Genomic DNA, 14,072 nt, shown 5'->3' on the forward strand with positions numbered 1-14,072 from the left:
CATATTTGCTTCGGATCTGCTTGAAGCCCTAACAATTGGTATCAGAGCCAAGTTTTCTGTAAATTGGCAGGACTTTTAGATTTGAGTGGGAGCAATGGAGGATTCCAAATTCAAGGTCAAAAAGTTTAACGGCCATAATTATTAGTTATGGAAAATGCAGATGGAGGATTACCTGTATCAAAAGGATTTGTGGCGGCCATTGGAAGGAAAGGCAAAGAAACCGACCACAATATTAGATGAAGAGTGGGACATTTTAGATAGAAAGGCACTGGGATCCATTCGATTGTGCCTTGCATCGTCTGTAGCATTCAATATAACAGAAGCAAAAACGACTGTAGATTTGATGGCAACATTGGCTAAGTTGTATGAGAAACCCTCGGCTTTGAATAAGGTATTTCTTATGAAGCATTTATTTAATTTAAAAATGAGTGAGGGAGGATCTATAGCGGAGTACTTAAATGAATTTAATGCAATTACCAGTCAATTGTCTTCGGTAAAAATTACTTTTGCAGAAGAGGTTAGGGCTCTCTTGATTTTATGTTCTTTGCCAGAAAGCTGGAATAGCTTGGTTATAGTTGTAAGTAACTCTATCTCTGGTAAAAATACTTTGGTATTTGATGATATTGTTGGTGTTATCCTAAGTGAGGAAATGCGAAGGAAAAGCACAGGTGAGACTCCAACATCATCGGGTAGTGTTTTGAATGTGGAGAATAGAGGAAGATCAAAGGAAAGAGGAAAAGGCCCTGGGAATGAGAAGTCGCGAGGGAAGTCAAAGAAAGGACGCTCTCAATCTAGAGGAAAGAAAGATTGCTGGTACTGCGGAAAGCCTGGTCATCTAAAGAAAGATTGTTGGTCTCGGAAAAACAAAGGAGACAAAAATGAAAATGACAGTAAGGAAGCTAATATTGCAAGTAATACTTTACAAGATGCTTTAATCTTATGTTTGGATAATGTTAATGATTCCTGGGTAATAGATTCTGGGGCTTCATTTCATGCTACACCCCATAGAAAATATTTTCTAGATTATGTTCAAGGTGATTTTGGACAGGTATATTTGGGTGATGATGAGTCCTGTCAAATTGTTGGAAAAGGAAAGATAAAGATCAAGTTGCAAAATGGTAATGACTAGTTTCTGCAGGAGGTAAGACATGTTCCTAATTTAAGAAGAAATTTAATTTCTGCATGGCAACTAGGTAGTGAAGGTTGCATAGTTACCTTCTCAAACAGTATGTGGAAGGTCACTAAAGGATCATTAGTAGTAGCTAAAGGTGCGAAGGTGGGCACATTATATCTGTGTACTGGTAACACTTACTCTACCTTAGCTGCTACAGATAAAGTTACTGTAGGGACAACAACAATAAATGTTGCAAGAACAGATTCGATAATGTGGCACCATAGGCTTGGGCACATGAGTGAGAAAGGGATGAAAATCCTTCACTCCAAAAATCTATTGCCAGGACTAAAGAAGATTGATTTAGAGTTCTGTGAAAACTGTGTTTATGGTAAACAAAAAAGAGTCAGATTTCTCAAGGTTGGGAAAGAGAAGAAGAGTGAGAAGTTAGAGCTTGTACATTCAGATGTATGGGGACCGGCTCAGGTATCATCTCTTGGTGGCTCTTGTTATTATGTTATTTTTATTTCTTTATCTTTCGTATTTAAATCTGCATATAAATGTTAGTTCATATTTGCTTCGGATCTGCTTGAAGCCCTAACACTATATTCCTCTGGAGTGAAGCTTGACAACTTGAGGATAAAGATCATGGAAGAATACCAGCATCAGAAATAGATTGATGAAGCAAATGAAATTATTGCTCAGCTGAAAGAGAGACTTGGGAAGTCTCTTGCAAAAAGAAAGGAATTAGCTCAATAGCTAAATGAGAGTCAGGACATCATAAATCAACTCTCTGAATAGAGTGGATCTGAAGAAGCTGAAGAAGCAGTCTCAAAACTCATGGAAAATAACAAGAAGTTGAAGTCACACGTCTCAAAAGAGAACATGAAGGTCAGGCCCTGAGAATGACTGAGGTACTACAAGCTAGAAGAAGTGTTGATGAAAGAAAGAGGGAGGCAAAAGAAGATTTGTCAAAATCTGAAAGAGCCAGGAGGCTTGTTGAAGATGCTCTGAGAGAAAATGATGCAATCATGATTAAGAAAGATGAAGAAATCCAAATTCTCACTTAGGAGAATGAATACATACATAAGCAACTTCATGACAACACAGAAGAAAAATAAAAGATGGTAAAAGAGATTGAAAAACTCAAGAATGAGTTGAAAATTGAAAATGAGAGAAATGAAAAGTTGAGGAAATTCAATGAAAACTCTAAGAAGGTAGATAAACAGTTGAAGGCTCGGAGAAGAACAAAGGATACAATCGGCCTTGGTTACCCCGGTTCAGGTCCTATGGAAACTAGAGAATCATCTAAATCCAAAAAGATGAAGGATGATAAAAGGAACCATTCAGAAGTGAAAGGTATGAAGTTTTTCAAATCCTCTTGTAATCATCATGGTAAATCAATTCATAAGACCAATGACTGTAGAAATAAACCGGTTAGTCAAAAGAAGATTTTCACCTTTGATGGTTACTACCATAATTGTCATAAGTATGGCCACACTGCTTATGAGTGTAGATCTCAATCTAGTAGTATGTCAAATAGAAAAAGATTTAATGGGAATTGCTTCACATGCAATAAGTTTGGACATAGATCTGAAGAATGCAGGTTCAATTCAAATGTATCAAGATCATTGTTCAAACCGGTCAGTCCTAACAAAATGAGTAATCAGTTGAATGTCACCTTTTCCACGTGTGGTAATTTTGGTCATGTTGCAAAAAATTGCATAATAAGAATGGGACAAAGAAACAATTCAGGACCATAGAGGACAATTGGTATGGCATGCTTCAACTGCCATAAGATCGGCCACTTAGCCAGAGAATGCAGGAGTCGATCCTACAACCAGTCTGAAGATAAGAACCGAGCAAGAAGAAAGAGAAAAATGACCTAAAAGGAAAGAAGACAACTAAAGAAGTAAGAAATGAAATGAAAAAAACATGGATCAAGAAGGAAGAAGGAAAAGAAGGAGAAGGTCATTTTGAAACCAAGTCATCATCCATTGGTGATGACAGTTCCTCTTCTAACTAGGCATACTGATGCCCAGGGGAAGCACATATGGTAAGATTACTTTTAAACCCCCTTAACAAATATAAGGATATGTCTATCTACATAGTTGTGATGCATAAAAGTTGGTCTAAAAGTTCTTAATTGAAGAATGTCTTGTGAGTTAGTTATTTGTGTATCAGTATCGGTAACAAATAACCGGTAAAGTCAAATCGGTGCACTTTAAGTTGTAAGTTTCAAAACTGACCATTCTTTTATAACACCGATAAATCTCTATGGATAAATAAGGAAATGTCAACACATTTTCATTTATCCTATTTTTTTTGTGAATCTCTCGAGCTCCTATGTGATCAAAGGTGATTTGAAACTTGCTAAGCTTTGTTTGTTCAAAAAATTCAAGCAGAGTGATAGTGGTGTTTGGTACTCCCAAGGAAAAGGTATTCAACCTCGTCTGAGAAAAGCTTGTTTGAAGGTCATCATGGTAGCGTTGATATCGACTCATGTGTTGGTTGAAGCTATCAAAGAACCTCAACCCGAGTCCAAGCTGCACCTGATGAAAGTCGGTGAAATCAACATGACCGGTGCTTTATCATTTGTGCCCTCTGGTGTATTGTTGGTAGAAGATATTCACTCCTATATTCATTGCAAGCTCGAAGAAATTGGAGACAAGTTCATTCGAAATGAGTTTAAAGGGTTTTGTGACAATGATCAATTGAAAGAAGAATTTCTACCATTGAAGACCAAGGATTTGGCTAATGTTGTTCATTTTCCTGATTAGTTTCATGACGAATGGGTTAGATATGTACCGAGCAAGGTTCATGATCATTTTTTGTGGTTGGAAGCTCATGCACTAATCAAGATTACAAAGGAGGTGATTCGAAGAGTGATAGGGTTCAGTGCAACCGGTGAAGCATTAACCCTAAGAACAATTTCATCAACTAAAGTCATCTGGTTAATCAAATCCCAATGTGATAGTAGAGTAGTGAAAATCACCCATATTGAGGATGTTGAAGTAAGATTTGCCTTTGCAATGTTGGGTTACAGGGTTTATTAATCAAGTTGGATGAATAGTGTGTCGAGCGGTGCCATACATGTTGGATATCAAATTATCAAAGAAGATGCAACCCATGATATATGTGAGATGATTCAAAGCCAATTTATGGTGAACATGGAAAGAATTAAGAAGGACAAGAAGCAATCCTTCAAATATGGCTCACTACTTGTATGTATCTTTTTCTATGTGCAAAACTTTTTTCTCGGTAAGGGTAATATAGTATGGTCACAGGAGAAACCTATCATGGTTCAAATAGGTGAAATGATTAAGGATCTAGGAAATAAATTTGGTGAAACAATGTGGGGATACTTTAAGGAATTTTAAATTAGGATGCATGAGAGGGAAATAATTCCAACCAGAATAGTACATAAATACAAAGACAACATTTGTTTTCTTGTAGACACAAATTGTTGTATTATTCAAGCAGTTCAGCCCAAAACTTTTTGGGTTCCACCTATGGGCTATGAGGTTGCAGCAGATCTTGTCAATATGCTTATGTCTAAACTAGTAGACTTGAATGCAAAGATATTTGGAACATGTGAGGAGGAAAGCTCCAAAATAAAACAGGAACTTCAGGTGCCAATCATGAAAAGAAGAGTAAGAAAAATGATTGATACCCTTGACAAGAAATATGGAAGTGAAGCATTTGGTGCCACTACCTCCACCGATGCTAGTGAGAAAACAGGGGTCACACCTACTAAAGATGAAGAATTAATAGGTGGAAAGAAGAAAGTGTCAAAGACAAAACCTAAGGGGACTGCAGCAACCAAGCCTGCAACATACTCAAAGGAAAAGGATCTAGGTACTCCTGTATCTTCACCAAGTAAAGATATATTGGTAGGAGTGACTTACACCAAAAAAAAAAAGAGTGATTCAAAGCTTAAAAAGGATGAGAAAGAGGGTGATATCACTGACACCCTATCAGGTCTGGAAATAAAGGAGGTTAGAAGAAGTGGAAGGAACAAAACCCCAATAGTTGATGAGTTGGTGCATGGGATCAAAGAATTTGGAGGTCTGTCTCATGTTGGAAGAAGATATTCCCTCAGTAATGAAGAAGAAAAAAGGAAAATTAAGGAAGCCCTGATCTGGAACTTGAACAATTTTTGTAGGACTCCAAGTGAATTATATTGTATAATCCCATCAGATTTGCAAGATCAAATTGAAGGGAGATGGAAAACAACTCTTGCTACTAAAAAGGAACTCAAAATAAAAGCACTCGTAGAAGTGCAACATGACTTAAACCTTGATCAAGCTTCACTACTGGCTGAAGCATGCATTCAACATTTCAAAATAAGGAATAGAACTGGGAGAGTGGCAGTAGGTGAAGTTGGAGCAGTGCACACTGAAGGTGTTTTCTTGTGGAAGAAAATTATGGATCAACAAAAGGAAGCTAAAGAAGAAATTGAAAAGGAATCAAAATAAGACCAAGGTGCAGCTGCCCTTGACAAAGGAAAAGCTAAGGAAAAAGACTCCACTTAAGACTTTTATACTTTCACAATTGAGGACATCATAGGAAATGTTGTGTCAGACATCCCCAATCTGACAAAGGATATCGAACAACCGGTGAAGGAAGTTGACCAAACTAAGCTTCCCGATCAAGATGAATTGTTAGTTGAAGACATCCCTTACAAGGATACACCTCACAGAACCTTATTGACACCAAATCCTATTCTCTTCGAAGAAGGAAAAGAGGGAGAGAAGAAAGCAAAGGATAAGAAAGCAATGATGGATACTCCTCCTGCAAAGAGGAAGTTAGATTTAGAAATTGAAAGTGAGAAGAAGAAGGGAAGAATAATTACAACAACTAGTTTAGAAGTTGAGACTGTAGAAAGGGAAGGAGAAATAGAGGAGGAAGAAGAAGGAGACTCGGTCATTGATATAAAGAAAATGACCCCCAAGCAATTGATGAAAGTCAAAAAAACTGAGAATCCAAGCTGAAAAGGCTAATCTGAGAGGAAAGAAAAAGAAGGCAAGAATTCTCACTTCTGCCAAGACAATTCTCTCTGATCTAATCCCATATATTGTAGTCGATGATACTGCACCCATTATTGATCAATTGGATACTCTTGTTAAAGAAATCAATTTAGAGGCAACCGATCTGGAGAAGGTTGCAGTAAGGCAATATGAAATGAAGAGAGTAGATAACTTAATGGAACAAATATCAGTTGGAAAATTTGCTCTTTCCACCAGAACAGAAGAAGTTAAAAATATACCGCAACAAGTTGGTCAACTACTGGTGAAATCTTCAGGTTTTCCTACCTTAATCAAAGACTTAGAAGGCAAAAGAAATCAGATTCAAAAGGAAATTAAAGATCTAATAAGCTCTTTTGATCCTCTTACCAGTTCAGCATCAACCTTTACTGGAAAAGTCAAAATGCTAAATCATGAAATCAGAAGGTTGAAATATGAAGAAGACAAAAGAAGTCTTAGTTTGTTCGAGCTCCAGTGCTATTTGGCACCAATTATTGATTTCATGCAACTAAATATTAAAGAAGCAGACCACCTAATAAATGAACCTGACTGCAAGACAAGTTGATGATATGGAGGTCTTCATTGCAGTCTTACATGGCCACTTCACCACCATGAAACAGGTTCAATCTTCATGGGACTCATCTTTGAAAGTAGCTCAATAAAACTTCAAAGAGATTTTTGCTTTATTTTGACAAATTATTTTGGATAGTCTTTGCCATTGATGGAAAAAGGGGGAATTTTGGAGTCTTGTACAATGTGAAAATGAGTCACAAGGGTCAGTTACAGGGGCCAGAACCAACATAGTTTTGTAGTATTCGCCATCAATGCCAAAGGGGGAGTTTGTTGGCATTTTGATGTAGTTTTGCATGATCGGTGAATGATATGGTTGTCATTGTTGGTAACATCATTGCTTAAGTCTTCATATTCTGTCGATAGTAAGTAAACAGGATAAACAGTGAGTAGACCAGCAAACAACAAGTAGACTAGCAAGCAATAAGTAGACCAGCAAGTAGTGAGTAGACTGGCAAGTAGTAAGTAGACCGACAAGCAATAAGTAGACCAGAAAGCAATAAGTAGACTGGGTAGCAATGAGTAGATCGGCACAGAACAGGTCCACCAGCTAAGCAAAGAGTAGATCAGTATACAAGAAGAAATCGACTAGACAGATTTTGACCGGTACACCGGAAGAGTCTATAACCAACAGACTAGTAACATTCAGTTAACACTCAGTTAAACTGAGAGTCTTCTCCAGTCAATTGGTGGACTTATCGGCATGTTTGACTGTCTTGACAAAGATTCCTGCAATGATTTCAAAGGCGTGATTTAAGGCATGATAACGAAATTTTGAATGGAATATTTTGGAGGGAAAGTTGGCAATGGACTGTACAGTCAATACATTCACATATCTCATTCTTGAGATGGTTGTTGTCAAGGTGAATTAAGATAATGTGAAAGTGTACACAAGGGGAGTTTAACAAAGTATAGAGCCAAGTAATAGAGGATCGACAGTGTGGAATCCAAGGGTCAGCAAATCGACAGAGGGCATACTTGAAGGTGCATTCAGGTAATCAGTGTTGTTGCAGAACAGACACAATCGATGCAAACATAGTGTGATTCTTCAGTGTGATCTAATCAAGCTAATGAGTAGCCACTCTTGCAGATCATCTTTATGTTTCTCTCTAACCATTGCAACTAAAATCCCTTAATAGGGTGGACTTTAATAGGTCCCATTATAAAAATCCCTTACCCAGGTGTCATCTTAATTGATGATTTTAAGACCTTTTGATAAGGCTACCCTTAACAGGGTAAAGGCACTAACAGGCCTTAGACAAAATCCCTTAACCGAGTGGCACCTAATAGTGTCTTTGTAATCTCCTAATAGGGATGGCTCTTCACCGGGCGTACTCTAGAAGAGTACAAATTTTGTGAGTTCCTACTCACACTATGGTTTTCTCCCATTTGGGTTTCCACGAGATAAATCTTAGTGTCACTGTGTTTCTTTTCATGTATGGTTATTCTTCTGCAATAGTTATTATATATTAATGAATGTTAAGTTAGTGATAACTAAAGTTTAAAGTTTTAATTGAGAAAAACCAATAAAGTGTTGATTCACCCCTCCCCTCTCAGCACCAGTTGGGACTAACACAAAGATCAATGGATGAGAATAGATCTTGAGAAAATAAATGGCTAATATTTAGTTGGTTGATTTGTGTGAGAGAAAGGAGGAGGATGCTCCTCCTACATTGACAAGGTAGAGGAAAAGGTGGGAGGAGAAGCCATGTGTCATGAGGCTCTCCATGACCATGAGAAGGAGGAAACATTCCAAGTCATTGGAATGTGAGAGAAAAGGTAGGCCTCATAAGACATGTGTCTCATGAGTCACCTTTGACCATGGTGAGATGGAGAAACTAAAATCTTGAGAATAAGGAAGGTGGAGAATGAATAGGAGATAGGGTGACACATAAGTCTTCCACTTCCTTTTGACTAGGAATGATGTTGAATATAATTATCCAATTAAATATTAAAATATTTAATTTTATTAGCCACATGAGAGTGCGGTGGCAGGTGAGATGGAAGGAAGAGTGATGTGGAAGATAAAATGGATTCAAAGGAATTGACTTTATCTTTCGAGGAATAATTAAATAAATTAGAATTATTTAACTTTAGAAGATTTTGGACTTAGTTAAATAAATTAATATTTGTTTAACCTTGAGAAGAATAGACTAGGAATGAATCACATTAATAAATTAAATAATTTATTTGTTGATAAAATAATAGACATTAATCATCTTCGGACATGTAGTGTCGTGGTTTAAACACTTTGTTGGTGAAGCAACCACCAAGGTTCAAATCCCTGCTGAGCCATTGTGCTCGCAAGGCCTTGTGCCTTCGTTGGGCCATTGTGCTCGCGGATTTGAACAAGTGAAGTGTGGGGATGAGGTCCCCCATTTGTGGCCTCATCGGTCACGTTAAAAAGTTTACCAGGTATAATTTGAAAAAAAAAAAAAGAAAAAAAAAGAATAGACATTAATTAAATAATTAATATTTAATTAATTTATCTCAAGCCAATTTTAAGTGTATATATTTTGTCCCTCTTTGAGACAATGTGTTTTATCACGTTGTTTCAAAGAATAAAAAATCATGCCTTGATTTGTTGCCCCTAGTATAGGTTTTAATGCCACTAGTATGCCCCCTCGGGAGATCAGACAATGACTAATGTTTTTGAAAAAAATGAAAATAGCAGACGATCTCACAATAATGATAATGATAAGCTTGTTTTGATGAAAAATTAATGCAATAGTGCCCCAAAAGATTAATTTTTATACCTCCAGCATACATACCCCATACTCCTCTAGTTAGGGTTGATTTGGCTATAAATATGGACTAGAGGGTCCCATTCCTAGTCATTTGCACACATGGTTTTTAGTGATTTGTTGAGGAGTGAAGAAGAGAAAAGCATCCTCAATGAAAATGGTTATTCCATATGATTGACACTGATTTGAGTGGGTCCATCACTTTAAGAAACCAGAGGAGTGTGGTCCCTCGGTATGTACCCTTTCCATTGACTTTTTGGTCACATTTATTTACAGTCAAAATTTAGGTCAAAAGTTGCTTTTGTGAATGCACAAGAACATTGTTTTTGCGCATATGTTTTATCTTTTTGTACTTTTGTTGTGTAATTGTGCATCTAAGAATGGATTTGTGCATCTATGGTTTATGTTCATTTGTTATGGTTTTTTGTACTTTCGTTATGATACTGCACATATAGACAATGTTGTGGCACATTCATTCTTTTGACACATATGTTAGGATATTCAACAGTTTCATTGTAATGTTGTGCATTTAAGTGTTTTAGTTGCGTGTTTGAGCTAGATGCTAAAGTTTTTAGGTGTTTTAAGAAGTCAACTTCATGATTAATATTAGCCAACTAATTGATGTGTGAGATTGATATAATCTCATCTGGGATGATAGGCTATGTTTGATAGTGTAATGTTTATAGATGTGCACCTTTAGGGTTTGATTAATGCATGTGCTCTAATTTTACAAGAGGATTTCGATATGATGATGTTGCGGGAGCAATATCCTCCTTTAAAATGGTGAAAAATCAGGGTTTCTACCACAAGATATAGTAAAACCACTAATTTTTACTTAGGGACCAATTACATTTAAAAGAGGGTTATAATCCAATATATTCAATCACAAACCAACAAGGATTAGGACTGAATATTAACTGGATTAAGGGATGAATTTTTTTAACCTCTTTTGTAAGTTGAATTGCTGAAATTAGGGTAAAGTGCTGAAAATGAAGGTAAAAACGTAGAAATAACAAGATACAGTCGTCGGATCGAGCCACGCACCTGGATCTAAGAAATATAAGCAGACTCAAACCAGATCCACAAAAGAGCTCCTAAAATGTCGGGACCATGGTGCCTGTTTCCCTAATCCTCTGAACTTTTTGCACTCCAATGGGGGATTGATTTGTCACTGTAAATTGTTAGATAGTTCAAATAACCGGAAGAGAACTGAGAGGGGGGGTGAATCAGTTTTCATAAATTACCAAAACATTTAGCAATTAAAACTTTAATACCATAACCCAAAACATTAATACGGGAATAGAAGTTAAACCAATTAAGCATAAACGATAATCACAGAATAAATACCATCCACTTGACACCAAGATTTATACGTGGAAAACCCGGTAAAGGGAAAAACCACGGTGGGAAGCCTACCCATAGTCAGATAATACTTCTGCAGTAAGTATGTGATTATAAGTGAGGGTCCTGCACTTGTAGGAAGGCCAACAACCTAGAGTGCACTTCTCATCACAAAAGGAGTCTCACTGACTACATAGAAATATAGACTACAATCCAGAAGAAGTGTTTGAACTACAAAGATAGCATCTCCTATGCCTGAGTACAGTTTCGGTTAAGCTCAATACTAGAGGACTAAATCCTCTTACATAAACCCAATTCAATCTCCAATGATCAACCAAATCCTCTACTTGAATGATATTACATTATTCACACATTACGTATCCATATCCATTCCCTGACCTTATACCTATAATGATCTACGATGAGATCTTACATCATATATATACAAACCCTCGACCATAAACAATCAGGTCGGCCACTAGACAATAAACCAAATACATAATTATAGAACATGTCGGCCTTAGACCAAAAAAATAATATCCAACACATAAGACATCCCAGAAACACATCAAGAGGTCCAATCCACATGTTACATTAAGCCGATCCATAACCTAGATCAACTGAGACCCAATATAGGTCCACACACTAAAGCAATTATCCCAATCTACCAAGTCTTAAACATGAATACCATCAGCATCTTGTAACTCCACCAGAAGCTGCACCAACACCACTTATGCATATCATCAAAGATCTTCATCAAAAGCTTTGTCGGCAAAACCCTCGCCGGAACCACAAGCCAAGCTTCCAAGTAAGCATGATAGCACCTGATCACCAAACCAAAACCAACTTACTCAATATGAACATGAGTATCATAAATAAGCCAATTCCATAACCAAACAATACTAGAGCCTACTAGATTATGTTGGATCCAAACCAACCAGAAACCACTCAACCTACCGGGACCGGAAGGGTGTCGATAAAGCATCCAAACAGCTAGTGTTGACATCGATGACAAAACATCAGTGCAACACATAATCAATTCCTCCAAATGGTCAACATAAATCATGCTTATTTTGAGGATCATGGCTTTGTATTTATTTCCTACACATAGAAAGAAGGGGAAATAGGTTGGGGTTTGTCTAGTTCAAACCCTGGTTTAGGAATTAATATTGGTTGAAATATTGTGCATACTGAAATAAATAATGGAAGGATATACCTCTGATATGCAATGACTAATAATGAAATAAATAATGGAAGGATATACCTCCGATCTTGAATGTAATCACAAATGTTGTATGAAATGGCATGAACATGACAAAACCTTAATCATACACACATGCTTGCATATGAATGATGCAACGTTGTTCCACAATTGATGAATGAAGAATATGCAGCCTTGAAGACCTCTAGAAATTCTTGAAGATGAATACTTCAATGCTTGAATGTTTGATGCCTTTTGATTATGATTTTGTCATTATATCCAAAATGAGAGAGGAAGTCCTCCTTATATACTTTCCTATTGGGAAAACATCTTAATTTTTCGACAAGAGCCAACATGGAGATCACATTCCATCCAACTCATTATGACCATTGTGAGGGGCCAAATTGGGATCCTATTTGGGAGAAACAAGGCACCACGCCCTAGTCCTACCTCATTTTAGGACCAGGAACAAAGGGCCATGTAGGTTGCAAGGTGAAAATAAGGCTTTCTTTGCATGATATATGCATAATTAGGTCTTAATTAAGAACTGGGGTACAAACACTAAGGTGAGGGCCCCAAATGTGGACCAAATTGGAAGGGAGTACAATTTAGGACACTACATTTATCCCCCACTTTAGTGAGAGTATAATCCTATGTAAATACTCATGGTAAAGTGGATGAAAGAGAGATAAAGAAGAGGAGAAATGAGGAGAAAAATCGCAAGGATTATAAGACATCACTAATTTCGAGGAACCAAGCCCCCAATATTAGGATCTTAAATCACTCACAAATATGCAAGGGCACACAAAAACAAAAAAGGAAAAAAGGTAAAAAAATACAAAAGACAAAAAGACACACAAGTCACAAAAGCTAAGAACTAAAAACAAGACCTCAAGTCAACTAGCCGAAGAGACCTTGATATTGAAATGTCTCAACCAATTCATCTCAAGAACACAAGTGATCACATAAAAGAGCAAAGCACATATAATCTATGAACTACAAATAGCTAGGCTATGAGCTTATGAGTAGAAGGAAAGAGAGAGGATGGATGCATAGTCTAGATGTGTTTTTCTAGGTGATCCATGTTGGGGAGGAGAATAGGAATATTCTAGCTTTGTTTCGCTAGTTCCAATCATCCTCCTACATGTGTGCAAGTGATGTCTAGTTTCAAGTATATAACACCTTGTAAAAGAGTTGGTTTCCTCTAGTTTATTGTGTGAATCAACCTATTTAAGTCATGTAATGTAAATGCAAATGCCAAGGGGTGAATGTGTGGTTTCAGAAACATCTTGCTTAAGAATTTGTTTGCTCTAGTTTTGAGAATGTGTAACATTGTTTAAGATAGATACATTTCTGGTTTTTAGGACATCCCATGTAAGATTTTGTTTTCTTTGGTTTTGGTGAGGTATAACCTCGCTTGACAGAAATCAATGTTGTGTCTGGTTTTGAGTGTGAATCATCTCGTATAAGAGTCTGTTTTCTCTATTTTCAAGGATGAACATCCCGTTTAAGATATGAAAATATATAGTACAATATGATACAAAGGGAGCGATATGGGTGCCCCCCACCTTAAGATGTCAACATAACCCTATGTTGATGTCTTAAGGAAGCTCAAAGACAAGGATACCTAACCTTAAATACTAAGGAGATATCCTTTAGGAAAAAATGTCCATAAATCCAAGCTAAAGAGCGAATATTCTTATAAGCAAGGATAAGATGGTTGAAAAAGAGATCCTTGGAGGAGGAGAGATCTTTACTCAAAAGAAATCCATCTCCAAGTGAAGTTTATTGAACAAACATAACATATTCTACCAAAAGAAAGGAAGGGGAACAAGAATTCATACCTTCCTCCTATTTCTAGGTGAAAGAGATTCTTGATGAAGGATGACACACTTTTGACCCAATGTGAGGGGTAGGTTTATAATAGATATACATTTCCAAGTGAAGAAGAGGTTGTAGCCAAGGACATACACCTCTTACATAAGAGATAATCCTTGAGCAAACAATAACTTCACACAAGGAATGACATCAAATCATAAGCAAATGCCACTCAATAAAGGAAAAGTGGATCCTTAGAA

Source organism: Cryptomeria japonica, chromosome 9 (genome assembly GCF_030272615.1).
Source record: "Cryptomeria japonica chromosome 9, Sugi_1.0, whole genome shotgun sequence".
NCBI classification, from domain to species: Eukaryota; Viridiplantae; Streptophyta; class Pinopsida; order Cupressales; family Cupressaceae; genus Cryptomeria; species Cryptomeria japonica.